Source organism: Staurois parvus, unplaced genomic scaffold, assembly GCF_062004578.1.
Source record: "Staurois parvus isolate SC_StPar_1 unplaced genomic scaffold, SC_StPar_1.0 ptg001044l, whole genome shotgun sequence".
NCBI lineage: Eukaryota > Metazoa > Chordata > Amphibia > Anura > Ranidae > Staurois > Staurois parvus.
This window is the reverse complement of record NW_028318840.1, coordinates 500649-528488: the sequence shown is the minus strand read 5'-3', so window position 1 is coordinate 528488 and position 27840 is coordinate 500649. Positions and strand designations below refer to the sequence as shown.

The window sequence follows — 27840 nt, the reverse complement described above, 5'->3', positions numbered from 1 at the left end:
GAGGTGAATAGAACTTCATATATAATGACTTTGGTGGGTTTGGGTATATATTAGACTAGTGGTCTCCAAACTGCAGCTCAGGGTCCAGATGCGGCCCTTTCCTTGCTTTTATCTGACCCTTGGGTCACTATTTCATACACTAACACCAACAATGGGGCATAATTACCTCCCCATTGACACTAATAATGGGTCACAATTTCTCCCAATGACCAGCAATGTGACAGAATTCCTCCCAATGACTCCAATGATGGGGCACACATCCGATTAATGATACCAACGATGGGGCACAATCAGGGGCGGACTGACCATTCGAGCACTCGGGAACTGCCCGACGGCCCGGGGTCAGTAGGGGGCCCCATGAAATGCCCCTAGTACCTTTTATAGGCTTTTTTGGGTGTGCTTTGAGTGTGGGCAAGGGGGCCCCATGATCCCTTATTGCCCGGGGGCCCCATGAGTTGTCAGTCCACCCCTGGGCACAATAACACCAAAAGATGAGGCCCAATTCTGACCAATGATACTAGCAATGGGGCACTATAACTGTAAGGGACCACCTGGCAGCACCTCTAGCAATCCACTGATAGGGCCTCCCCAGGGCGCGGAGTCCAAGTTCCGGAGCACTTGTTCACCAGGGCCCCTGATGGTTGGGATGGACTTGGAGCGCTCCGAGACCAGGTCGCAGCTACTGGATATCCCTACCGGTGGTAGAGGAGTCTGCCAGAGGCTCCCGCAGGGTGAGAGTCTGATGTGAGGGGACCAGGGGGTCCTAGAGGGATGGATGGATGGAGGAGCGAGAGCTAAGTCAAACAAGCCGAGTCGGTAGCCGGGAGGTCGGTGCAGTACAAAACAGTAGGCAAAGAATGGTCGGGTCACACGCCAGGTCAGTAACAGGAGATCAGATCTAAAGGGGAACATCAAGGAGCAAAGTCAGACCAGCCAAGGGGTCAGGATAGGAGAAGGCAGCAAGGTCAGACAATCCGGATCAATAGTACTCACAACACAGGTATCAGATAACAGGAATCGCAGAAAGACCATTCGGCAACAAGTGTCTGTGCAGGGCTGGTTTAAGTAGCCCGCCCTGCACCTGACAGGTGCAGCCTAGGTCCTAGTGCCTGCCCAGTACTGTCATAGACGACGGGTGCGCCTGGGTCCTAGTGCCGTACTGCCTGCATGTCTTGACAGACACCTACGCATGTGTAGACCCAAGCGTCGCGATGGTTCCTGACAATAACACCGATGATGGGGCGCAAGTCAATGGCACCATCGATGGGGGCACAATGACAATGATAGGACACAATCCTATCATGGACACCAACGCGGTGGCACTGTTTACTCACATTGACGCAGGGACACTGTGTACTCCCAATGGTCACAGACCCCCTGCATTAGACTAATAACACACTGTAATAGCCCCTAATTTTTTGGACCTGACTTTAAGATTTTGGAAAGATGAGCTTAGGCCTGGCCAGAGAGTTTCATTTCATACACATACAACACATTACATTAGTTATACAGAACCTTTACAAAATATAATTACACTGAATGGGCCATCTGCAGGGCCGAGTGCACTGCAAACACAATGACATAATCATCCACGGTGATATTTTCAGGATATTTCCACTACACAACCTGTAATATACATTACAACGTATAGTTGGGGTTATTAATTAAATAGAGAGTGGGGTTTAATGCCATTAGACCGCTGTCATTGCTAATGAACGGACCCCATATCCATTCTCAAAAGTTCAATAACTCCGCAGAGCCGTGTTCTGGCGGCATCCTAGCAGGAAGGAGCCACCGCAATCTCATTACTAAAGAAAAGATGACAAGACGACGTATTCATTAAAACAGACATGACAGGCTCAGCAAGGCTCTTATTTACAACTAAATCACACTTATGTTGGATAATATGACATGCTTTTTAGATAAAATACCTCTCACTTGCTATAGAGCCATATTTCTTCTACTTTAAACAAGTCAGCCAACATCTCTCCATTTGCTGGAGAGGCACATAAATCCAGGATGTTAATTAGGAGAGATAAACAGGCGTAGCTTCCAAATATTCTTTTTATTAAAGGAACACTCCAGTCAAAATTGAAAATGAAACATCGAAATGCAAAGAGCATAGTCTACATGGGGAAAAAGAACTCAGCAGTATAAATTCTGGGAGGTATGAGGGCTACCATTGCTGGTCTCCTGGAGGCAATCCTAGTTGGCTCTCTGCTCCTTCGTCCTGGAAAATGGGTGCCTGCCTGGGAGTGTGTTCCCTGCTGAGCTGTTCCCCACTTGCAGAACCTGTTCAAAAAAGGGGACCCCAGATGGTGACACGTTTGAGACACGTTTAAGAATCTTGGAGTGCCTACCCCGAGTTGCGATTGGAAGGTGTATGACCCTGACCTTACCTTGGCAGTAGATGACCACTACCTGATGTAACAGGATAAATCTCACATGCGTATTTTTGACGCACTTCTGGTGAGTACGCATTTTTTACCCCAGATTCACCGTGTGGTACACTGGAACACTGCCCCATGCACTCATTAGAATCTATTGGATCCCCACGTTGGGCCTTCATTTATCTTGGGACTTTTTATTCACTCAATTTCACCTCAGTGTGATCTGATATTTGCACTTGATTTTATACTATAATAAGATGTTTATATTTATGTTATTTTAGCGCTGCACCTTATATGTATGTAATCCTAGTTGGCCAACTGTTTCTGTTTTAGGGGTGTATTAATAAAAAAAAAATGTTTATAGCCATTCTTTCAGTGAACGTGCATTTGTTCTGTGTGAATGGGGCAAATGGACACCCTGCACCAGGTCCCATGCACCATCTTTCATTCTGACATAATCAGGAAGCTGCCAAATCATCTGATCACACTGGAAGAAAATACTATATGTATGTGAATCAATGATGCAGTGGGCATTTTTGGACCTCCGAAACGCATTGACAACTCAACTTCAATTGACCCCGACCCTTAGTGCCATAGAGTCGTATCTGGTGTGGTGCTTCATTTCACATTTTTTATTACATTATGCCACCAACCAAAAACGGAGATCCTTTTTGGTAGTCATTCGCTACCAATGTTCTGTGGAACCCTAAGGTTACTTCACAGGTAGCTGGAGGTTGACTACTCTTTCAGTTGACCCCCTGACCCATACTGACATAGTCAGATCTGGACTTTTCAGAAGTGGTGTGGCACTAAAATCCACATTTTTGTTAACATACACTACAAGCCAAGGAGACCATGGAGATTCTCTGGGGGCAGTCATTCATAACCAGGATTCTGTGGAACCCTGCGCTTGCTGGAGAAAACCATTGGGTTTTCTCCAGTTGTGGCTGATTGACTACCTCCCATCTAATGGTGCCTGCATAGTTCTGAGGCCAAAGCCACTTGATGATGCCATCAACATGACACCAATGATCTTTTTAGCTGCCTGTAGGGGGGAGCATTTTGAAACCACTGTAAGATGGACATTTTTTCCACTAGCCACCAATGTAAGACACCCTTGATAAATTAACTTTAGCATGGGTTCCTGAGTTAAAATGTTATCCTAGGTGTCCATACACACATAGACTTTTAGACGCTTTTAGTAGAGGAAGCGTTTACCAGCAGGAAAAAAACCCAGGGCCAGTACATCCAGGACCAACAGCATTTTGGCTGAAAAAATGCTTGACGTGTGTAAATACGTCTAAACGCTTGTTAATGCTAGGTGCATTAAGCAATGAGTGTTAATTAATTTAAATGGCCAGAATAAATTATTCTGGCCAATTAAATTAATTAACCCCCCAAGCGCTTGACGTTTGTAAACGCACCTAAATGCTTGTAAAAGTGTTAGACACTGACAAGTATCAGGCGTTTTTTCTGCTAAAACGTTGCTGCCAAGAGGAGAAATGTTTTTAAACGTCCTGTGTGCATGAGGCTTTAACCCCCCCCCGGCGGTATTCCCGAGTATAGCTCGGGGTTAACTTTCAGTACCAGAAGCTACACTCAGGAATACTCTGCAGTGCTTCTCGAGTTAACTTGCCTTGTCCTGCGCTCCCGCGATGTCCCCCCTGCAGCGTCCCCGGCCATCTCCTCCGGCCAATGCCGGCATCCATCTTCCGGGTTCCATTCCCTGCAACGTCGGGACGTACGGTGGGATGGAACCGGCGGGAAATTCATAAATGTCAAAATGTGACATACACTAAAATCACATAGTACTCCATTCCTGTATCAAACCATCTCAAATACATTTTGTCCCGAGTGCATTGTCCTGAGAAACGTCCATGGCGTCCAAAAAGCGTCCCTTTAGGTCAAAATCGGTTTTAGACCGGCTAGAGAACAGCGATAGTAAATCAGAACCACTTGCAGAATTGAGTGATAATGATTCGTGGGGGAAATTCCTCATCAGACACTGAAAACGATTCTGCGACTTTGCTCAGCGATGTGCGAACTTGGCGCTCTGTTTCAAACTTCAGTGTTTTTGGTTTGATTATATTATTGAATTAAATTTATTATTATTATACTATTATTTTATGATTATTTATTATATTATAATCTATGATTTTGTGTGCCAAGTTTTATCATCCCCGGGATGTTTACTAGACTCTTGTTCAGACAGATTTCAGTGAGTTATTCCTAAAAATTACAGCCTACAATAAAAGAACGACATATTTCCATTGAAAATAATGTACCATTTTAAGCACAGAAATACTAACATAATCAGACCGCTAGGGAGATTAAATACCATGGTGCCTTTCTGGGAGGAGTTAGAGAAGGCTGCATAGCGATAATTAGTAATAAGTGACCAATAGTGCAATAGTTCCAGATGGGCGGACTGACAACTCATGGGGCCCCCGGGCAATAGGAGATCATGGGGCCCCTGTGTCCTTGCCCAAACTCAAAAAAGCCTATGATAAAGGTACCAGGGGCATCTCATGGGGCCCCCTACTGACCCCGGACCCTCTGGCAGTGCCTGAGTTTCCAAATGGTCAGTCCGCCCCTGGCTGGAGAGCAGGAAGCCTGGGAGGGGCCCAGATGGGCAGGGGCTCACCTACAACCAGGGGCGGACTGACAATGCATGGGGCCCCAGGGCAATAGGAGATCATGGGGCCCCTGTGTCCTTGCCCAAACTCAAAAAAAGCCTATGAAAAAGGTACCAGGGGCATCTCATGGGGCCCCCTACTGACCCCGGACCCTCCGGCAGTGCCTGAGTTTCCAAATGGTCAGTCCACCCCTGGTTCCAGATTGTTCAGATTTTACAGAAGGCTGCATAGCGATAATTAGTAATAAGTGACCAATAGTGCAATAGTACCAGACAGGGGCGGACTGACAACTCATGGGGCCCCCGGGCAATAGGAGATCATGGGGCCCCTGTGTCCTTGCCCAAACTTAAAAAAGCCTATGAAAAAGGTACCAGGGGCATCTCATGGGGCCCCCTACTGACCCCGGGCCCTCGGGCAGTGCCTGAGTTTCCAAATGGTCAGTCCGCCCCTGGCTGGAGAACAGGAAGCCTGGGAGGGGCCCAGATGGGCAGGGGCTCACCTACAACCAGGGGCGGACTGACAACTCATGGGGCTCCAGGGCAATAGGGGACCATGGGGCCCCTGTGTCCTTGTCCAAACTCAAAAAAGCCTATGAAAAAGGTACCAGGGGCATCTCATGGGGCCCCCTACTGACCTTGGGCCCTCGGCAGTGCCCGAGTTTCCAAATGGTCAGTCCGCCCCTGGTTCCAGATTGTTCAGATTTTACCATAAGCATTAAACTGAATTTTCACGTATCTACAATTTTTGCTGACGAAGTAAAAAGGAAAAAGACTCCGGTCCACACCGAGACACACATGCAGCATTAAAAATAGCTCAGGAGTTTTGTAAAATATAACAGACGTTGACGGGGTTAGCGGTGACGCCTCGAACATTTGTACAACACGGGCGACGATTTATTTCCTCTTCGACTCATTATTTCCGCGCATTTGCGCAGGTTCGTTCAGATTGTTTTTGTCAGCAAACTGGATGGCAGGTCTCCCGTGCTAGGCAAAACTGGAAATTTTTCATCATTTAGGGGGAATCGTGATTGCCATGTTTGCAAACTCGGCTTCTCCGCATATGGTTGACTATATCTGGTTGTTAAAACCGGCCCTCCCGAGGATGATTCCACCTCGTCAGATCAACATCTCCGGCAAAACAACCTCCCCGCTGATTAGCAACAATCAACTCTCGGCTCGAAACACATCTCTGAATATTTTACAAGCCACAGAGGTGTCATCTCCCAGCACCGGCTCTTCAGCCTGCTGCAAAAAAAAGACCTTCAAGACGTTTTCAAGGTTTTTAAACATTTAAAAGAGCAAACCACGTCTAAGGTAGTCTATGTTCTCACCCCTATTCTACACCGAAGCAGCAGGTAAGATATTGGCCGATTTTTAGATTTTATCTTTTTTCTTTTTTTTCTTTTCAAAGTTACAGGTTTGAAGAATACAGTAAAGAAAGATGTTGTCCTACCTTGGTGGAAACCAAGTCTCTTTTTTTTTTCCTAGGTGGGTCTAAAGGGATGATAAAAAGAGTACAACAAAAATGCTTCTTTTTACATAAGGATGCAAAGACTACAGAGGGATATGTGTGCTTTACAAAACACAACATGAACATCCCCTGTTGGGCCAAGGAAATCTTTACAAGTAGCAAGCGAGTGCTTAGTATCAAACCCTTGTGGTTTTTTTTTTTTAGGTCGACTCACTGAGCACAATAAAATAAATATTTCCCAGTAAATTATTTGTTAAAATTCTAGCAGTTTACAATTTTCAGTGCTGCTGGCTCCTGCTTTCTCGGTGCTGCTTCCCTGAGCTTCCACATGAAAGCGTTAGCAGTGGACAGTGTAGTCTGTAGTCAATCTGTTAGCTTGGAGAAGGAAGGGGGGAAGAACAGGGGAGTGCCTTGCCATCTTAGGCTATGGGGCTGTGTGTTTCTATTGATAAACACAGTGTAGGTATACTTCAGAGACCAGTGCATACATCCATACATTCTAACCTCAGCACTTGCAGTTTACAACTTTCAGTGCTGCTGGCTCCTTCTTTCCCGGTGCTGCTTCCCTGAGCTTCCACATGAAAGCGATAGCAGTGGACAGTGTAGTCTGTAGTCAATCTGTTAACTTGGAGAAGGGAGGGGGGAAGAACAGGGGAGTGCCTTGCCATCTTAGGCTATGGGGCTGTGTGTTTCTATTGATAAACACAGTGTAGGTGTACTTCAGATACCAGTGCATACATCCATACATTCTAACCTCAGCACTTGCAGTTTACAACTTTCAGTGCTGCTGGCTCCTGCTTTCTCGGTGCTGCTTCCCTGAGCTTCCACATGAAAGTGTTAGCAGTGGACAGTGTAGTCTGTAGTCAATCTGTTAGCTTGGAGAAGGAAGGGGGGAAGAACAGGGGAGTGCCTTGCCATCTTAGGCTATGGGGCTGTGTGTTTCTATTGATAAACACAGTGTAGGTATACTTCAGAGACCAGTGCATACATCCTTCTCTCTCTACCTTCATCCCCCCCCCCCCCCAACACTTATTATTATTATACAGTATTTATAAAGCGCCAATAGTTCGCTCAGCGCTGTACATTACAGAGGGGGACAGAACATGTGACAGAACAATACCAATACAATGCAAAACATGAGGGGATCGAGGGCCCTGTTCTTTCGAGCTTACAATCTAGGAGGGAGGGGATGGTGGTACAGGAGGAGATAGCTGTGGGGGATGGAGTGGTAGGAAGAGTGGAGGAGGTCGGCAAGTTAGCAGGGGGTGGGGTAGGCTTCCCTGAAGAGATGGGTTTTCAGGGTGCGCCTAAAGGAGAGGAGAGTAGGTGATAATCTGATGGGTTGGGGCAGGGAGTTCCAGAGGATGGGTGACACCCTGGAGAAGTCCTGGAGGCGGGCATGGGAGGAGGAGACCAGGGAACTAGAGAGAAGGAGGTCTTGTGAGGAGCGGAGTGTGCGTGTTGGGTGGTACTTGGATATTAGGTCGGTGATGTAGTTCGGGGCAGTATGGTGGACAGCTTTGTACGTTAGTGTTAGGATTTTGATTTTGATCCGTTGTGCAATCGGAAGCCAGTGGAGGGATTGGCAGAGGGGGGTGGCGGAGATGGAGCGGTTGGAAAGGTGAATGAGTCTGGCAGCCGTATTCAGGATCGACTGAAGCGGGGATAGCCTGTGGCGAGGCAGGCCAGTGAGGAGGGAGTTGCAGTAGTCGAGTCGTGATATGATGAGGGAGTGTACGAGTAGTTTAGTGGTGTCTGCGGTAAGGAAGGAGTCTATCTTGGCGATGTTGCGGAGGTGGAGTCTGCATGAGCTTGTTAAAGATTGGACTTGGGGCTGGAAGGATAGGTTGGAGTCCAGAATGACACCAAGTACTCTGGCCTGCGGGGCGGGTTTGATGGTGGCGTTGTTGGATGTGATGGAGAAGTCAATGGGGGGTGGTGTCCGGGCTGGGGGGAAGACAAGAAACTCGGTTTTGGAGAGGTTCAGTTTAAGGAAGTGGAGCGACATCCAGTCTGATATGTCGCTCAGTAGGTGTGTGATTCGGGCGGAGACTGAGGGGGTGAGGTGGGGGGTTGAGAGATAGATTTGTGTGTCGTCGGCATAGAGGTGGTAGTTGAAGCCGTGAGAGTGTATGAGTTGGCCAAGGGAGGAGGTGTAGATGGAGAAGAGAAGGGGCCCGAGGACAGAGCCTTGAGGGACCCCAACAGAGAGGGGGAGTGAGGGGGAGGTGGTAGCATTATAGGTAACGCTGAAAGAGCGTTGTAACAGGTAGGATGACATATTTTAAGATATTATGATATTATGATCTTATCAATTCATGATTTTATGTTCAGCTGGATTATGGACTTGAATTTGTATACGTTTTACTAATATGGATCTGCATTTGTTTTAGCGCTGCACTTTCTTTTTAAGTAACGTGTAACATGATGAAAGCGCAGGGGAACAATTAAGAGATGGGGCCAGGGTGTTGTCACTTTATAACAGGAAGTTCCTGAACATGGACTATCATGGCAGGATCACTCGGTTCTCTTGAAAGCTGCAGATTTTAGAATATTGAAAATGACTTTTGAAATGACATGAAGGTGTTAAAGCTGATAAGTAATTTTATGGAGTGGGTTTTCATCTACCAGGAAGGTTCCTTGAGCTGCCATATCTCTATGAATTCCTTCAGTGTTAACATTATTTTTTTCTGTCTGGCTCCTGTCATTACTTGGCTAAGGGAGGAATGTTTTGATGAAGGGAATGGAGCCAAATGACCCCCGAGGTCAAGAAGGAATTGTTTTCATCCTGAGTGGCAAAGCTGGCAACATCTGCACAGTTTCCTTCCAATGGCCCAGAGCTGACAGGTTGAACTTGATGGACATTCTCTATATACTGTGCAGCCAGATCTGTTGTGGGGTGGGGGTCATAAGTTTTAATTTACAATTCTTCCTTCTCTTTCTGTACGTGGATGACGGCACTGCAATTATTTTAACCCCTTGCCCTCCAGAGGATTTCTCTCCCTTCCTGACCAGGTCATTTGTTGCGATACGGCGCTGCGTTACTTTAACTGACAATTGCGCTGTCATGCAACGCTGCACTCAAATGAAATTTACGTCCTCTTTGTACCACAAATAGAGCTTTTTTTCAGTGACATCTGATCACCTCGCATTTTTTCTTTTTTACACTTTAACCTCTTCACGCCGAGCGCACGGCAAAAGTGCAGCCTCTTGGTGTCTGGGCCTTGACGCCGAGCGGCCGCACATTTACGTGCAATTAAAAAAAAAACATGTGCTGAGAGGTCCCGATCGAAAGAGCGGACGGGGACCTTTCCATGAGTACCTCACATGTGTGCTGGGAGCATGCAGGGCGTGCGCTCTCAGCACATATGTTTTTTGTTACATGAACGCAAATGTGCGGCCGCTCGGCATCTAGGCCCAGACGCCGGGAGGCCGCACATTTGCGTTCGGCCGGCGTGAAGGGGTTAAATGCCACGGTGCCTTTCCTGGAGGAGTTACAGAAGACTGCATAGCGATAATTAGTAATAAGTGACCAGGGGCGGACTGACAACTCATGGGGCCCCCGGCTAATAGGGGATCATGGAGCCCCTGTGTCCTTGCCCAAACTCAAAAAAGCCTATGAAAAAGGTACCAGGGGCATCTCATGGGGCCCCCTACTGACCCCGGGCCCCCGGGCAGTGCCCGAGTTTCCAAATGGTCAGTCCGCCCCTGCCCTGCACGCTCCCAGCACACGTCCTGTACTCACGGAATGGTCCCAGTCTCCTCTTTTGATCGGGATCTTTCCCGATCATGTGACCGCCGTGACAGTGAATCACGACAGTCACATGACCCTAAAGCCCCTCCCCGCCTCCCGGCTTCTGAAACCCTAAAGGGCCGGGAGACGCCGGCGCCAAGTGGTTAAATAAAAAAAGATTGACAATTTTGGGGAAAAAAAAAAACAATATTTTTGGCTTTATGCTATAAAACATATCCAGTAAACAAATTTAAAAAATCAAATTTCATAAATTTAGGCCAAAATGTATTCTGCTCCATGTCTTTGCTGAAAAAAATTCCCAATACGTGTAAATTAATTGGTTTATGGGAAAGTTATAGCGTCTACAAATGGCGGTATATATACTGGATTTTTTTAATACTAGTAATGGCGGTGATGAGCGACTTATACCGGGCATTCTGACACTGGGGGGGAACTGACTAACTACCATTGTCATCCCCAGTGACACTAATACAGGGATCAGTGCTAATAAAAAGCACTGACACTGTACTAATGGCACTGGGCAGGAAGGGGTTAACATCTGGGGCAATCAAAGGGTTAACTGTGTGCTGTTTTACTGCATGTGCTGTGTGTGTGTTTTACTTGGGAAACATGCTGCTGTGTATTTCTCTGCTGTGCAGAGAAATACACAGCAGCATGTTACTGCTGGCAGGAGAGAGACCCGTGTTGTTTACACACAGGCCTCTCCCCTGTCAGTGTTACTCAGCAATCGCCGGATGCCGGTGGAGAATCTCCGGTCGGGACCTGGTGAATTACATCCATAGCCACCAATGACAGCGCTTGGGTGGCACCGCGCGGGCATGTGCCCCCTACCCGGAAATGCAAATCATAAATATATATACGTGAGTTTGCACAGCCCTGTAGCAGAATTTCTGCTATAGGATGACGGGCAATTAGTTAAGTGGTTAATGTTGTGGATTTACTGACACCTTAAGCACTATGCAAATCTTTTGGCGCATAAAGCAATTGGTCCATACAGTACATGCTTGCGTCTGGCCATTTGCTCGAACTTGCCCTTTAACAAACCGCAAACTCTTCGAAAATGAATTTCCACTCCAGGATCAAAAAACTCTCTGAGGACAATTTGTGTAATAACTGGCGGTGACAAAGCCGCAACATAACAAGAAGCAATTTTTGACACCCTCGTACAGAAGTTTAATTTGATTAAAGTAATTCATAGAGTCTCAATGTCATTCCGCCCAGGTGTGACGCATCGTGTCAAGGAGTGACATGACATAATTCACTGTCACCCCTCTCCGTCCGTCAAAACTCACCCGCGGATGGATTTAATACCTGCTTTCCGTAAGGATGGCGACCCTTTCTTGCCAGGCCTCACTTAGGTGTTTACTCGTGCCATCGTTTAGCCATGCATCAAATGTGACGTGACAGCGGCATTAAACGGAAAGCTCGAGGATAATAAAAAAAAAAAGGCGTTCATTTATCTTCGCTGGCTAGAGCCTGGAAGAGTCTGTCTTGCGCAAAACTGTCACTGAACTTTCTTGATTATGAGAAGCCGCACTGTGAACTTTCGGCGTAAGGGACTTTACATGGAAAGTCAAGCATTGCAATTACTGAGAGCGGCATGTGTCAGGCCCGGCGCCCCGCTTATCCCCACCGGCCAATGAGGACGAGTGGCTTCAAAGTCACGCAGCCTCCAGTTTAAAGGCTGCCAATTGAAGAACTGTAATCTTGTAAAAGCAACATGCATAATTATTAGAGACATCATTTGCAATGGAAATTAAGTACAATTGAAGACTTGCACAATTGTATCCAATTTGCTACTCAACAACAGTTATATTGTTACTCTATTAGGGGAGTTTGATACCGCTTCTAATATAGAGTCCATACAACTTTTATTCTGTGTTGAGCCCCGATGGAGGGTGTTTTTGCCCCTGAAACGCGTTAACACACAAGCTGTCAAGGTCCTACCTTTCCTCAGGGCTTGTGCTGCTCCATGTGCTGGCATCCATCTTAGGTGTCTGCAAAGCATTGTGGGATCCTTTATGCTTTCAGCCTCTGCGGCTCCTCCCCCAGGAGGTGGCGGCTTATCACATATAAGTCTGCTGTTTGTAGCTGTCCATTGCATTCGTGTCCTGTCTGTTGCACAGCAACAAGCTCCTGTTTAGTTCTCATTGCTCTCCTGGATACCGACTCGGCTTTGGCAAGACTCCTTCCTGGCTTCTGACCTCGGCTCTGGCGACCATTCTTCCTGGCTTCTGACCTCGGCTCTGGCGACCATTCTTCCTGGCTTCTGACCCCTGCTCTGGTGTCATCCTTCCTGGCTTCTGACCCCGGCTCTGGCGACCATCCTTCCTGGCTTCTGACCCTGGCTCTGGCGATCATCCTTCCTGGCTTCTGACCCCGGCTCTGGCGACATCCTTCCTGGCTTCTGATCCCGGCTCTGGTGACGACTCTTCCTGGCTCCTGATCCCGGCTCTGGCGACCATTCTTCCTGGCTCCTGATCCCGGCTCTGGCGACCATTCTTCCTGGCTCCTCATCCCGGCTCTGGAGACCATTCTTCCTGGCTCCTGATCCCGGCTCTGGTGACGATTCTTCCTGGCTCCTGATCCCGGCTCTGGTGACGACTCTTCCTGGCTCCTGATCCAGGCTCTGGCGACCATTCTTCCTGGCTCCTCATCCCGGCTCTGGCGACCATTCTTCCTGGCTCCTGATCCCGGCTCTGGCGACCATTCTTCCTGGCTCCTCATCCCGGCTCTGGCGACCATTCTTCCTGGCTCCTGATCCCGGCTCTGGCGACCATCCTTCCTGGCTTCTGACCCTGGCTCTGGCGACCATCCATCCTGGCTTCTGACCCCGGCTCTGGCGATCATCCTTCCTGGCTTCTGACCCCGGCTCTGGCGACCATCCTTCCTGGCTTCTGACCCCCGGCTCTGGCGATCATCCTTCCTGGCTTCTGACCCCGGCTCTGGCGATCATCCTTCCTGGCTTCTGACCCCGGCTCTGGCGACCATCCTTCCTGGCTTCTGACCCCGGCTCTGGCGACCATCCTTCCTGGCTTCTGACCCCGGCTCTGGCGACCATCCTTCCTGGCTTCTGACCCCGGCTCTGGCGATCATCCTTCCTGGCTCCTGATCCCGGCTCTGGCGATCATCCTTCCTGGTTTCTGACCCCGGCTCTGGCGACCATCCTTCCTGGCTTCTGACCCCGGCTCTGGCGACCATCCTTACTGGCTTCTGACCCCGGCTCTGGCAACCATCCTTCCTGGCTTCTGTCCTACCAAGTCACCCACTGTTGCTGTTGGACTTACATAGACTCTGTCTTGTTTTTGTACAATAAACCTACCTTTAATTGCACCTCCTTGTGTGTCTGGCTCCTCGCTCCGACACAAGCTCTAATGTGTATTAGGTTGTGCGCTAATTTGCACTGTGCAAAGGTAGCCCGTTTATTTGAATGGGCTGCCTAATGCAACAAAATGTCGATTCTAATATAGATAGGTGAGGTCGTCTAAGATTTATTCTGTATTGAGCCCTGACGAAGGAGAAAGAATATGGTTTAAAAAAAAAAAAAACATTTCTCCTTCATCAGGACTCAATACAGAATAAATCTTAGATGACCTCACCTATCTATATTAGAATCAGCATTTGGTTGCATTAGGCAGCCCATTCAAATAAATTATACAAAACATAAAAACAGCGCAAAAAAAAAAATATATATATAATTATATTAAATACCACTCCAAAAAAATATAATATAATAAAATGATATATAAAATTATAAGTCCCACTCCAAGTAAGTGAAAAAATTAATTATATAATAAAAATAATAAAAAACCATAAAAAATTCTTAAAGTCCTCTTTCCAAAGAAACAAAATGTGCTTCCACCAAAAATAGTGCTCAACAAAATATACTGCACTCACCAGATATTGGTGAAAAAACGCCTCTAGGTTTTTTGGGATTCTAGACCCAGTCAGTAAGCCTCCAGATCTCCACTCTAAACCAGAATCCCTGACAGCATTGTATGGAAAAAACAAATATATAGCGTTCCCTACAATGCTCTGAGTGTTCTTGGAGAGTGGAGTCTGATGATCCCGGAGGTTGGCTATATTCTGGTTTGGAGTGGAGATCTGGAGGCTTACTGACTGGGTCTAGGATCCCAAAAAAACCTAAAGGCGTTTTTTCACCAATATCAGGTGAGTGCGGTATATTTTTTTGAGCACTATTTTTGGTGGAAGCACATTTTATTTCTTTGGAAAGAAAACTTTCAAAAAAGTTTTATGTTTTTTATCATTTTTATTATATAATTATTTTTTTCACTTACTTGGAGTGGGACTTATAATTTTATATATAATGTTATTATATATTTTTTGGAGTGGTATTTAATATAATTATTATTATTTATTTATTTTTGTGCTGTTTTTATGTTTTGTATATATTTTGGTGTGGGTTTGCACTGATGAGCAGCAGCATTTATTTGTATATTCAATTTGTTTAATTTTGGCACTGGTGATTTATGTTTAAAAAAAAAAAAAAAAAAAACATTCAAATAAATGGGCTGCCTTTGCACAGTACAAATTAACGCACAACCTAATACACATTAGAGCTTGGGCGTTGTTAAGGCATTTCAGGGGCAAAAACACCCTCCATCGGGGCTCAACACAGAATAAAAGTTGTATGGACTCTATATTAGAAGCGGTATCAAAATCCCCTAATAGAGTAACAATATAACTGTTGTTGAGTAACAAATTGGATACAATTGTGCAAGTCTTCAATTGTACTTAATTTCCATTGCAAATGATGTCTCTAATAATTATGCATGTTGCTTTTACAAGATTACAGTTCTTCAATTGGCAGCCTTTAAACTGGAGGCTGCGTTGACTTTGAAGCCACTCGTCCCTATTGGCCGGTGGGGATAAGCGGGGCGCCGGGCCTGAAACATGCCGCTCTCAGTAATTGCAATGCTTGATTTTTCCATGTAAAGTCCCTTACGCCGAAAGTTCACAGTGCGGCTTCTCATAATCAAGAAAGTTCAGTGACAGTTTTGCGCAAGAGAGACTCTTCCAGGCTCTAGCCAGCGAAGATAAATGAACGACTTTTTTTTTTTTATACCGTATTCTATGTGTGTGTATTGTGGCTAGGTCTCTAAAATTGGACATTATCTCCCAAATATACAGTACTTGGCATAAATGAGTACACCCCTTTTAAAAAGTAAGATTTGAATCAATATCTCAATGAACACAAGAACAATTTCCAAAATTTTGACAAAACTGAATTTTATAGGAAATTTGTTCAGCTCATTACATGCAAGTAAGGTTAATAATAGAACTTAGATTGCAAAATCTTCGGTTTCACTGAAATTAGTTGATGCAAAAATGAATCCACCCCACAACAAAAACGACTACATCTAGTATTTTGTATGACCTCCATGATTTGTAAGGACGGCACCAAGTCTTCTAGGCATGGAATGAACAAGTTGGTGACAAATTGCAACATCAATCTTTTTCCATTCTTCAAGAACGACCTCTTTTAGAGCCTGGATGCTGGATGGAGAGTGATGCTCAACTTGTCTCTTCAGAATTCCCCATAGGTTTTGGATTGGGTTCAGATCAGGAGACATACTTGGCCACTGAATCACTTTCACCCGGTTCTTCTTCAGAAATGCAACAGTGGCCTTAGATGTGTGTTTTGGATCATTGTAATGTTAGAAAAGTACCAACGACCGAGGGCACAGAGTGATGGGAACATGTTCTCTTTCACTATAGAGCAGCATATCTGTGAATTCATGACACCATCAATGAAATGCAGCTCCCCGACACCGGCAGTACTCATGCAGCCCAACAGAAGGACACTGCCACCACCATGTTTCACTGTAGGCACCTTGTATTTTTCTTTGTACTCCTCACCTTTGCGATGCCACACAGTTTTGAAGACATCAGTTCCAAAAAAATGTATCTTGATCTCATCACTCCAGAGTACAGAGTCCCAGTAGTCTTCTTTTTTCCAGCATGGGCCCTGGCAAATTTTAGGTGGGCTTTTTTGTGCATGGGCCTTAGGAGAGTCTTCCTTTTGGATGACACCCATGCATGCCATTTCTCTGCAGTGTACGCCGTATTGTGTCACGGGAAACAATCGCTTTAGTTTGGCTTCTACCTCTTTAGCTAACTGCAGTGAACTTGCATGGCGATTTTCTTCAACCCTTCTCATCAGAAGACACTCCTGTTGAGGTGTTAACTTCCATGGACGGCCTGGACGTCTCTGTGAGATGGTTTCTGTTCCATCTTTGTTAACTAATTGTATCACTTTTGCTACAGTATTCTGACTGATAAGTAAAGCTTTGCTGATCTTCTTGTAGCCTTCACCTTTCTTGGGTAAAGAAATCATTTTCTTTCTCAGGCCTTGTGACATTTCTCTTCCATGTGGTGCCATTGCTGCCACCATGAAATGGGAGGGGTTTTCTTAGTTAAGTAACGCCCTTTTATAATCACCTGTCTGCTGGATATCTGTTTATTCACCTGTAGTTGAATTCTTGTTAATTAGGATGTTGTCTTCTAAAATTTAGCTTTGTTCCTAAGACTTCCATTGGGGATGTAGTCATTTTTGCAACATGGTCTTGAATGAATTTGTTAGGAAACATACTTTTTTTGAATGTGCAAATTAACAAATCTTGTTTGCAATCAATGGCCGGCATTTGGGGGAGTATTTTGTAGTATAGCGTCCCATAGTCCCATGGATTCTGAAAGGAAAGTAAAGGATTTCTAACAAATCTGTTGGGGTGTACTCATTTATTCTGAGCACTGTCCATTGAGACTACAGAAATACAGCAGACCTCCAACATAGAAGACTGGGGCAGGGGGATACATTACGGTAGGCGTCACTACAAAGTATAAAAATACATACAGGCTTAATTATACGATAAGACACATCATATAGTTAAAATATAATCCATATCCCAAGAATTGTGATCACAATAGTGCAACTGTAGCACTTAGTGAATCGACGCGTTTCGCATACATCCAGTGCTTCCTCAGGATCTACGCGCTCTTCATTTATATGGATATGGAACATAGCACAGGATCTATAAAACAAAAGATGTCCCAGGAAAAATGGAGACAGATTGCGGAGGGGGGGGGGGGGGTTCACTTTCTTTTCTCTCTTCCCTCTAGTGGCCCTCCATCCCTCTTGTGATGTCATATAATGAAGGTAATGATATATAAGAAATGTTGATATATTGTCTTATATTAAATACCCTTTATTAAAATAGGTCTCAGGGGATGCCTCCTAAAAATGGAGCCCACCATACATTAGCATGATCAATATATTGTATAAAGTTTTAAATATAAAAAAAAATAAAATACAATTATATATATATATATATATATATATATATATATATATATATATATATATAATTTTTTTTTCATTTTATTATATATATATATATATATATCTCATATAATTTTATCATATATATATATATATATATATATATATGAAATGTGGCATATCTGTGGGTGGCATTGGCACCAGTGAGATATATTGCTTAATATCTCCCTACAAAATCATTTTCGGTATCATACTAAAATGAAATGACTACTAACAGAACAGCAATGCAGACAAAAAACAAAATTGTGTATCAGTACTCTGAGACTATAGCAAACTAAATGTCCGTTGGGTTTACATCGACATTGATTGCAACTCAACAGAAACATTTTTAACCTTTTTCTTTATTTTTTCCTGAGAAATCATAACGATAAAGGTCCGTTCCCTGTTATTGTAGAGAAAAGAGGAACATCATCAGTGTCAGAACACACGGGGGATGATCTGTGGATGAATATAGATATTTGTTCATTTTTTTTCACAACCGAACACAGAACTTGTTAAACAGAGTTCAGTGTCATTTACCACCAGCTGCCTGTGAGCCCAAATGTGTCCTCATCTCTGCAGATGGTTTCTATGTATATTGGTTTACATGTGTTCTAAACAGGTTACTACCAAGGTTTGCAGTGAATCTTGGGATGGGTGGGTGGGTGGATGGATGGAGGAAGGGATGAGGGGAGAAAGGGACAGAGGGGTGGATGGGGGAGGGATGGATGAAAAGAAGGGAGGGTTGGGTGGATTCAAAGATGGAGGGATGTGTGGATAGAGATGTGGATGGATGGATGGAGGAAGGGATGAGGGTAGAAATGGAAGGATGGAAGCATGGATAGATAGAAGAATAGGAGGAGAAAGGGATGGATGGATGGATGGAAGGAAGGATGGCTGAATGAATGGTGGGATGGAGGGAGAGGAATGAATAGATGAAGGGAGGGATGGATGTGTGGATGGAGGGAGGGATGCATGGATGGAGGGTTGGATGAAGACAGGAGGGAGGGATGGGTGGGTTAAAAGATGGAGGGATGTGTGGATAAAAGTGTGGATGATGTGCAGATGGATAGATGTAGAGGGGGATGGAGAGGGGGATAGTGAAAGGGAGAGATGAAGGGAGGGAGGGATAGAGAAAGGGAGAGATGGACAGCGGGAGGGAGAGAGGGAGGGAGGGAGAGCGGGAGGGAGGGGTAGAGAAAGGGAGGAAGGGGTAGAGAAAGGGAGAGATGGAGGGAGAGAGGGAGAGAGGGAGGGAGGGGTAGAGAAAGGGAGAGATGGAGGGAGAGAGGGAGGGAGGGGTAGAGAAAGGGAGAGATGGAGGGAAGGAGGGAGGGAGGGATAGAGAAAGGGAGAGAGGGGTAGAGAAAGGGAGAGATGGAGGGAGGGAGAGATGGAGGGAGGGAGAGATGGAGGGATAGAGAAAGGGAGAGATGGAGAGAGGGAGGGATAGCTGGATAGAGAAAGGGAGGGATAGATGGACAGAGGGATGGAGGCATGGAGAGAAGGAGAAATGGAGGGATGAATGGAGAAATGGTGGGATGGAGGGGGAAATGGAGATATGGATGAAATAAGGGAGGGGAAAGAGATGATGGATGGAGGGAGAGACAGAGGAAGGGAGGGAGAAGGAAGAGAGGGAGAGATGAATGTAAATATGGTGTAAGAGATGGAGGGAGGGATGGATGGATAGAAGAAGTGGAGGATAAAAGGATGGATGGGGGAAGGATGGATGGAGGGAGGGATGGATGTGTGGATGGAGGGAGGGAGGGAGGGATGGATGAAGAGAGGAAGGAAGGATGGGTGGATAAATAGATGGTGGGATCTGCGGATAAATGTGTGGATGGATATGCCAATGGATAGATGGAGAGAGGGATGGAGAGCTGGATAGAGAAAGGGAGGGATGGACAGAAGAATGGAGGCATGGACAGAGGGATGAATGGAGAAATGGTGGGATGAATGGAGAAATGGTGGGATGGAGGGAGAAATGGAGATATGGATGGAATAAGGGAGAGGAAAGGGATGATAGATAGATGGTTGGATGGATGGATGAGGAAAAGATGGATGAAAGGAAGGAGGGAGGGAGAATGTGAATATGGAGCAATAGATGGAGGGAGGGAGGGATGGATGAAGAGGTGGGAGGGATAGATACATAGATGGAGGAATATGCAAATAGATGTGTGGATGGATGTGCAAATGGATGGATAGAGAGGGGGATGGAGAGGGGGAGGGAGGAATGGATGGATGGATTGGGGAGATAGGAGGGAGAAAAGGAAGGATGGATGGATGGATTGGAGAGAGATGGGTGAATGGATAAATGGATAATTGTGCGGATGGATGGATGTTGTCTGAGAATTCAAATTTGCCAATTGAGAATGGAACAAAAATGACAAACATGACATCCAACTCCTTCTGACTAGATCCTGGGAATACAAAGCAGTGGAAAGAAGATTCTCTTACGATGGACTGGAGTGTCTTCTGACCAGATTTTGTCTGCTCAGCACTCCCCAGGGATTTTCCTGGAAGGATGGCGACATCCCACCCAGCAATGCAGAGACGGGGGCAGGGTCGAACTGACCATTCAAATACTCGGGCACTGCCCGAGGGCCCGGGGTCAGTAGGGGGCCCCATGAGTTGTCAGTTCGCCCCTGGTTGAAGCTATAATAATCATATGATACCACTGACTAATGCATACACATCTGCCAATATTACATAGTTTGGTTCAAATAAAAATTAAAAAACAAAAGTCCATTGAGTTCAACAAACTCTAAACCCACAGCAGCAGATCCAGGGAAAAAAAATTCCTTCCTCATCCAATAAAGCAATATTAAACTCTGACTTTAACCCTTCAGTTCATATCAATGCTGTGATTGGCTGTCACATTGGTCACAACGGGAAAGCTCCCAATCGCAAGTATGCATTGTGAGCTTACCGATTTCTGCCAGCTACCTTGCTGAGAGCATGCAGGGAGCCTTCATGCTTTCCATCAATTCCCGGCTGTCAAAATGACAGCCAGAAGTTGCTGTGTAAATACAGCAGCTGTAGAAGCTGTCAAAACAAGATACAGTGTTTATAAACATTGTTACCTTACCAAAAAGACAATTACAAAGTAGCATTGTTACATTTGCATTTATTCGGTTTTTTTTTTTTTTTAATTTGCATATATCAGTTAGGACCCCGGACACACTGGGTGCGACTTGGCATGCGATTTGCATGCCGTATGACTTGCAAATCGCATGGCAAGTCACACCCTATTGTCCGCAATTAGTGATATTGGTGCGGTTCCAGCTTGGTCGGAACCTTATCAATTTCTAAAGTACATACACTACTGTTGGTGCGATTTGCATAGACATCTGTGTCAGATGTCTTACAAATCGCACCTCAAATCGGCGTGTCATCCGACTTTAAAATCGTACAATGGCCCAATCATGAAGGGGGGTAAATGTTCTGGAGAGCAAGTGGGTGTGTATGTGTATATACAGTATGTGTGTGTGTATATATATATATATATATATATATATATATATATATATATATACACACTATATTTTTAGATCCAGAAGACGCACTTCCCCCCCCCCCCCCCCAAAAAAAATGGGGAAAAATGTCTGTGCATCTTATGGAGCGAATATGGAGCAGCCAGTCCGGTATTGCTGCCGCTGTGTCAGAATACCGGGCCGGCCGCTGGGCTCTTCTCTGCAGCAGAGCCTTACCTGTTCCTCGGTCCAGTGCTGTACGGTCTTCTCTCCTGGCGCCGGCATCTTTAGTGTGGGCACCCGGCTGTGACAGCTGGGTGCCCACTGCGCAATCGCGAGAAGCGCTGCGCTTTGTGAATGGTCCGGCAGTCTTCTGGAACCTGTCACCTGTCCCAGAAGATGGGGAGGAAGGACAACTCCGCGGATGTGGGAGCGGGTACCTGTCAAATTCTGGTACCCGCTCCCCCTCCCTCCCCAAAGATCCGCAGTCTTTGGTCATCTCCTGTACTGTGTCCGCAGTCTCTGGTCATCCCCTGTACTGTATCCGCAGTCTCTGGTCATCTCCTGTACTGTGTCCGCAGTCTCTGGTCATCTCCTGCACTATGTCCGCAGTCCCTGGTCATCTCCTGTACTGTGTCCGCAGTCTCTGGTCATCTCCTGTACTGTGTCCGCAGTCCCTGGTCATCTCCTGTACTGTGTCCGCAGTCCCTGGTCATCTCCTGTACTGTGTCCGCAGTCTCTGGTCATCTCCTGTACTATGTCCGCAGTCTCTGGTCATCTCCTGTACTATGTCCGCAGTCTCTGGTCATCTCCTGTACTATGTCCGCAGTCTCTGGTCATCTCCTGTACTATGTCCGCAGTCTCTGGTCATCTCCTGTACTATGTCCGCAGTCTCTGGTCATCCCCTGTACTGTGTCCGCAGTCTCTGGTCATCTCCTGTACTGTGTCCGCAGTCTCTGGTCATCTCCTGTACTATGTCCGCAGTCTCTGGTCATCCCCTGTACTGTGTCCGCAGTCCCTGGTCATCTCCTGTACTGTGTCCGCAGTCTCTGGTCATCTCCTGTACTATGTCCGCAGTCTCTGGTCATCTCCTGTACTGTGTCCGCAGTCTCTGGTCATCTCCTGTACTGTGTCTGTAGTCTCTGGTCATCTCCCGTACTTCGTCTGTAGTCTCTGGTCATCTCCTGTACTATGTCCGCAGTCTCTGGTCATCTCCTGTACTGTGTCCGCAGTCTCTGGTCATCTCCCGTACTGTGTCCGCAGTCTCTGGTCATCTCCTGTACTGTGTCCGCAGTCTCTGGTCATCTCCCGTACTATGTCCGCAGTCTCTGGTCATCTCCTGTACTGTGTCCGCAGTCTCTGGTCATCTCCTGTAATGTCTGCAGTCTCTGGTCATCTCCTGTAATGTGTCCGCAGTCTCTGGTCATAGGCTTTTTTGAGTTTGGGCAAGGACACAGGGGCCCCATGATCCCCTATTGCCCGGGGGCCCCATGAGTTGTCAGTCCGCCCCTGGTTGTTGCCTATGACCTACAAGAACACCCAGATCCTTCTCCATCATTGACTCCTCCAAGTGACAAGTATAATGTACACAACCAAACATAAAATACACAGCAAAACCTATTAATAATCATTTTATCCGCTGTCTCTTCCCCGTAGTATCTCGCCATCCCTGGATGTATGCACTTTTTAAAACCCTGCGCCACGCGGCAAACTCTTAAGTGCACCGGGCGCGAGGGAAACGAGACACTGTAACCTAATAAATACAGGATTTTCTTTAATTTTTTTTTTTTTTACCCGGAGAATTCTCTGCAGAATTTCTTCATTTCTGGCACCTTTTTTCATTTTTTTTCCCCAGGAATATCTTATCCATTTTTCATATGGTGAGAAAAGCATTTGGGCCCTCAATAGTTCATGGAGAAGTTTATTTTTGGCGAGCCATAAAACAAACCCATTAAAGCTAAAACCTACAGATAACTTTTCTACGTCTCTCCGGAGAAACATGAAGATCGGAGCCGTGCATGGAAGGAGGGAGAATAATCAAGCCGGGTTGTATCTGAGGCACAATATCCTGTTTATCTGTGAAGGATTTTATATGCTGGTGGATGGGGAGGCCAATAAAACCCATTCTTCCAGATCAATCTCGTATTGTTAATAGAAACCTCTACCAAGAACTTTACATAGGCTGTCATTGCCGCCCCCCGTGTCTCACCCTCATGTTGATCGTCTGACTTCAGGAAATAATATGAGAGCTGTACTTGCAAAAGTAATGCAAACGTAGGCAGAACGGTTTTTTATTAACTTCCATAAGTCCTTCCATGGGTCGTTCAAATTTCACATGTTGGTAGAGTAACCCTTCCTCTCTAGTAAGTCGTCTTCTCTTTTTTCATTGCAGGTAAATAATGGATTGCAAGCAGAAGCAACGTGCTGTCTTTACATTCTTGACGAAGAAGGGGTGCAAGCTGTCCGACGTCCATGAAAGTCTACAGAATGTTTGTGGAGATGACACCATTGACAAGAGCAATGTCTTGTTATTGGTGATTCTTCTCAATGGTGTCATCTCCATAAACATTCTGTCGACTTCTGTGGATGTTGGACAGCCTACACCCCTCCTTCGTCAAGAACATACTTGTGACGGGAGTCACTTTAGGGGGGGTCCCATGGAACACAGCTCATTTCGGAGAGGTAGGGAGACCCCTGTCTCAGCTCCCCATATTCCTCTTATGTGTATGTCACCCTGTTCCTGTTAGGGGTACAGGGTGACCTGTCCTAATATTGGGGTGGGGGGTTGTTGATTGTTTAATGTCATGTGGTTGCATCCCATTGTTCTATTGTGTGTCTTGCTTGGGAGTAAACTATTATGGGATGTATGTGTCTATGTGTATTAGCTTAGTGGTGGGGGGTGTCTCTAGCAGTCCTCCCTACTGATGGGACTGTCTGCTGGTGTGAAATTTGAATACCTGTGTATCTTGTTGCTAAGTGTAGATTGAACCACCCTGAGTCATTATGCAGGGAGGGGGAATTGTCCCGAGTGTATAAAAAGCCAGTTCGAGTTTCAAATAAAGAGTTCCATGTTCAGACAGACTGGTGTCGTCTAGTCTTGTATGGTCATCGGTGGTGTCTGTTGTCGGTGTTTCGGATGGGGAAGTGGTACTCTAACGAAAGTACCCAAGCGCAGACAGGGTCGGTTCTGTTACAATACTAGTTTGGGGGGAAAGATATACTGGGGAGATTTCGGCTTGGGTCAGGAGGTAATTTTTTGTTGTACTCTGTCTACTGACCTGTGCATTACACACTCATGACCCCCCTGTGCATTACTGATACCTGCATTCTGTGCATTAAGTATTCCTCTATTCTGCACTCTGTGTATTACTGCGCTCTGCACATTACTCACCCCTGCACTCTGTGAGTTACACACCCCTGGCTCCTGAACTCAGTACATTACTGTCCCCTGCAGTCTGTGCATTACTGAGCCCTGCACGCTGTGCATTTGGCACTTCTGACCCCTGCACTCTGTTCGTCACATACCCCTGGCCCCTGCACTCTGTTCGTCACATACCCCTGGCCCCTGCACTCTGTTCGTCACATACCCCTGGCCCCTGCACTCTGTTCGTCACATAACCCTGGCCCCTGCACTCTTTGCATTACACACTCTTGACTCCTGGCATTCTGTGTATTACTGACCCTTGCACTCTGTGCATTATACACTCCTGGCCCCCTGCATTCTGTGAATTTCGCACTTCTGATCCTTAAGCTCTGTGCATTACTGACCCCTGTGCTGTGTGTTTCACACTCTTGACCCCTGCATTCTTTGTATTACTGAGCCCTGTACTCTGTGCATTTTGCACTCTGGACACCTGAACTCAGTGCATTAGACACCCCCTGCATTACTGTCACCTGCCCTCTGTGCACTATGCACTCGTGATGTCTGCACTCTGTGTATTACTGACCCCTGCACTCTATGCATTATACACTCCTGACCCCTACACTTTGTGCATTACTAACTCCTGCAATCTGTGCATTATACACTTCTGGCCCCTGCACGCTATGCATTATACACTTCTGGCTCCTGCACTCTATGCCTTACTGACCCCTGCCTTCTGTGCATTATGCGCTCCTGACCCCTGCACTCTGTATTACTGACCCCTGCACTCTTTGCGTTTCGCACTCCTGACCCCTGAGCTCTTTGCATTTCTGACCCCTACACTCTGTGCATTATACATTCCTGACCCCTGCACTCTGTGCATTTTGTACTTCTGATCCCTGTGCACTGTGCATTACTGACCCCTGCACTCTTTGCATTACTGAGCCCTGCTCTCTGTGCATTTTGCACTTCTGATGCCTGCATGTTACTGACTGCTGCAATCTCCATTTCACACCCCTGACCCCTGCATTCTGTGCATTATGCATGCATGATCCCAATTAGACTCTTGCTTGTGGCATTATAATAAAATAATATTTTTTGGGCACAAGACTGTACCATATGTTACCATGTACACAGTGAGTAGGAACAGGTTTTAAGTCCCTCCCACTGGGAGCTAGTTTTCCTTCAAGTACCACAGACTGACCCCCCACCCACCACCACCATCAGGAAAAAAAATATGAAAGGTCCTACTTATCGATCTCATCCTGTAACTGGACAGTAAAAGTAGAAGCAGCCTGATGAAGTTGTCTCTCTGTCCTCCTTCCCTCCTATCCGCATGCTCCTATTTGGCCTTGCAGCACTGACCAGCTCCTAGTGCTGCTTCTCCTTTCCCCAGTTTGAGGTCTGCTGTACAGGAATTGCATTGATGGATGATGGATGTCACATTTGGATACTCAAAGTCGCATTATAAAAAACTACATGTAATGATGGATTAATAAATACCGAGCTGCACTAATTTATATACGTTATAGCTGCCTGGAATCCAGCTTTAAATTGAAATTCACTGTAACCGGCACAAAAATTACAGCCCATTCCCGGCACGCAGGTCACCATGGCGTTCACCCATAATAATATATGATTTTTTTTTTTCCCTGATCGTGCGTACTGTGAAAACGAGGGCAATTTTCAGCAATGGTGATTTGCCGCAAGCAGTGCAATTTCCACAGGGGGAAAATATCACATATATTGTTATTACAATTTTTCCACCCAGGGTTAAATGAAGGTAACTCCTCTACAACAGGGTTTAAAATAGTGTGACTGCACTTCAAACTACACACACAAGTCGAATATAGCGTATAATAAAAATATTAGTATTATTACCATCACCATTATTATCATTCCAGGTTTATACATCATATATTGCATAGTCCTTCACAATACAATAGAATATATTGCGGCCTCATCTGGAATATAGGGTGCTGTTGTGGGAACTGTGCTGTAAAGTAGGACTTCAGAAAGCTGAAAATGGTATAGATGGGCAATTTCAAGGAAGATTCCAGAAACTGGGCTTTGGAAATCGACCGATGTGCTGAAAATGGTATAGGCGGGCAATTTCAATGATATAGACGGGCAATTTCAAGGAAGATTCCAGAAACTGGGCTTTGGAAATCAACCAATGTGCTGAAAATGATATAGACGGGCAATTTCAAGGAAGATTCCAGAAACTGGGCTTTGGAAATCGACCGATGTACTGAAAATGGTATAGGCGGGCAATTTCAATGATATAGACGGGCAATTTCAAGGAAGATTCCAGAAACTGGGCTTTGGAAATCGACCGATGTGCTGAAAATGGTATAGACGGGCAATTTCAAGGAAGATTCCAGAAACTGGGCTTTGGAAATCGACCAATGTGCCGAAAATGGTATAGGCGGGCAATTTCAAGGAAGATTCCAGAAACTGGGCTTTGGAAATCGACCAATGTGCCGAAAATGGTATAGGCGGGCAATTTCAAGGAAGATTCCAGAAACTGGGCTTTGGAAATCGACCAATGTGCCGAAAATGGTATAGATGGGCAATTTCAAGGAAGATTCCAGAAACTGGGCTTTGGAAATCGACCAGTGTGCTGAAAATGGTATAGGCGGGCAATTTCAAGGAAGATTCCAGAAACTGGGCTTTGGAAATCGACCAATGTGCCGAAAATGGTATAGGCGGGCAATTTCAAGGAAGATTCCAGAAACTGGGCTTTGGAAATCGACCAATGTGCCGAAAATGGTATAGATGGGCAATTTCAAGGAAGATTCCAGAAACTGGGCTTTGGAAATCGACCAATGTGCCGAAAATGGTATAGGCGGGCAATTTCATGGAAGAATTTCCAAATGGTCAGTCCGCCCCTGGTATAGATGGGCAATTTTAAGGAAGACTCCAGCAATTGGGCTTTGGAAATCAACCAATGTGCTGAAAATGGTATAGATGGGCAATTTCAAAGAAAATTCCAGAAACTGGGCCTTGGAAATCGGCCAATGTGCTGAAAATGGTATAGACAGGCAATTTCAAGGAAGATTGTAAAAACTGGGCTTTGGAAATCGACCAATGTGCTGAAAATGGTATAGACGGGCAATTTCAAGGAAGATTCCAGAAACTGGGCTTTGGAAATCGACCAATGTGCTGAAAATGGTATAAACGGGAATTTCAAGGAAGATTCCAGAAACTGGGCCTTGGAAATCAACCAATGTGCTGAAAATGGTATAGACGGACAATTTGAAGGAAGATTGCAGAAACTGGGCTTTGATAATCAACCAATGTGCTGAAAATGGTATAGACCAGGGGCGTACTGACAACTCATGGGGCCCCCGGGCAATAGGGGATCATGGGGCTCCTGTGTCCTTGCCTAAACTCAAAAACACCTATGAAAAAGGT

The 27840-nt window shown here is 45.8% G+C and overlaps 1 long non-coding RNA gene across 1 annotated transcript in view; it reads left to right on the top strand.

The window, feature by feature from the left end:
• The first annotated feature begins 6056 nt into the window (after positions 1-6056).
• LOC149440954 (uncharacterized) overlaps positions 6057-27840 on the top strand; it is a 40389-nt gene continuing 18605 nt past the window's right edge. The window contains exon 1 of the long non-coding RNA XR_016307460.1: positions 6057-6380. This is a non-coding gene — a long non-coding RNA (uncharacterized LOC149440954). The remainder of the gene's footprint in view (positions 6381-27840) is intronic.